Below are 1,863 nucleotides of genomic sequence, written 5' to 3'. Positions count from 1 at the left end.
TTTCTTTGTTGGCAGCAAGTTCCAGGTCCACACTTGCTATTAACTAACCTTGAAATCTATAAATCAGATCTAAATATCAGCTTGATTTTTGTATGGCGAGTTGGGATGGTTGCAGCCAGAAAAGATAAAAAATACCCTGTTTCATACTGTGAACCCTAAAATAAAGGGTTAATCTATGTACATTATGAGATTACAGTCTCCACTGTTAATACTTAATTTAAATATATATGTTTCTTATTGCTTGCACTGTGGATTTAGAAATGCCCAGTCAATACGTATGTAAAGCCTTGTGCCTTTAAGGCAGCATTTGCAGGTCTTTAGCAAACATTTTGTTGAGAAACTTTAGATGTGATTTAAGCTTATAAGAGGGATGCTTCAACCTACTTGTTTTCTTATATTTAATAACGCAACTGTTAATCCTGTGCAGTTATTTTTTTACTTGAAGGGGCTTTGAAAAGACTACACTTGAATCTGTATTGTTTCTCATCTTCTGTAGCTCTTTCTGCTTGTTTAGACAGCATGGAATAGTATATTAAACTTCTGTTGCCACACCAGTAATTATATTTTTCTTTAACAGGAGGTTGCATAGAGTTCAAAGCAGTGCAAAACATATTCATTAGCAACACTTAAAACCATACAGAAGCATTGTAAGAAATAAGTCTTACAACAGATGAAACTAAAAGAAAACTGGAATGAGTTGTGATGTAATGAGGGATATCTATATAGTTATGAACACACCAGGACACTGAAACAAGTAATCAGCGTCTCTTTGTAACATTTCCAGTAATGCTGAACTGTCTTGGGATATTAGAGTGATGAACTTTACTATAAGTAAAGGAAATGCACATGAAAAACGCCAGAAAAACCTTTTCTACTGTGGGGAGGGTCAAGCGCTGGAACAGGTTGCCCAGAGCGGTTCTGGAGTCCCCATCTGTGGAAACATCGAAGCCCCACTAGACATGGGCCTGGGCAAGCGGCTCCGGCTGCCGCTGCCCGCGCCGAGGGGCCGGCCCAGGCGCCCTCGGGAGGCGCCTCCCGGCCAGGGGCTCTGTCCGTGGTGTCACCCGAGTGACGCGCGTCTCTCAGGTGCTGCTAAAACCATGAAATCTACCCAGGATGAATGGAGGAAGAGAGCTGCCTACCCGAGAGCACTTTTCTTTTGAGAATCGCTTTCCTGGTACGCTTTGCAAGCAGCTGCTCTTTGGCATCTGACAACGTGCTAGTAATGATTTTGAAAATTTGAATAATTATTTTTCTACTTCCTGATGAAAATGTTTTGCTTTAATGCAAAGGTGCTATGATGCTAGATCTGGAATAAATTTCACTGACATGCTATCAAATCAATATGAGTCCTGAGAGACCTTGTGAGCTTCTCTTTAAATCTTTTAATTACTTGAAAATCCTGTAATTCAAGATTGTTCATGAGCTGAAACAACGTGGTGCCTTCCCTTGAACCGGGCCCTGAATGAGCTCTTTCTGTAGCTCAAAGCATAGCGGTTTCTAACAAATACAGGAATTTTGGCCCAGATTGCACCAGCTACAGCTCTCACTCGTTGTTTCTAGAAAACAGTGTGTAAATTCCAAAGTTATTAATAGTTGTAGATTATGGTGAAAAATGATTTTCTAAATTTGCAATTCCGTGTTTAATATTGAATGTGGAGATACACTGTTTCAGTGCTATGAGATTCTGTGCATTTGCAGGTGTTAAACAGAGCGTGCCCTTAGAAAAAGAGCAGTTTTTTCCACAGTCTAAATAACACTACATCTGAGCCTGGAAAACATTGCTCTTCATTCTGTATATCACGGATATTAGCTCATGGGCTGCAGACTTCAGAAATGCCTTTGTGTAGGTTTCTTTGCAGG

This window comes from Nesoenas mayeri, assembly GCF_963082525.1.
Source record: "Nesoenas mayeri genome assembly, chromosome: 19".
Classification (NCBI taxonomy): Eukaryota; Metazoa; Chordata; class Aves; order Columbiformes; family Columbidae; genus Nesoenas; species Nesoenas mayeri.
Note: the sequence above shows the minus strand (reverse complement) of the source record.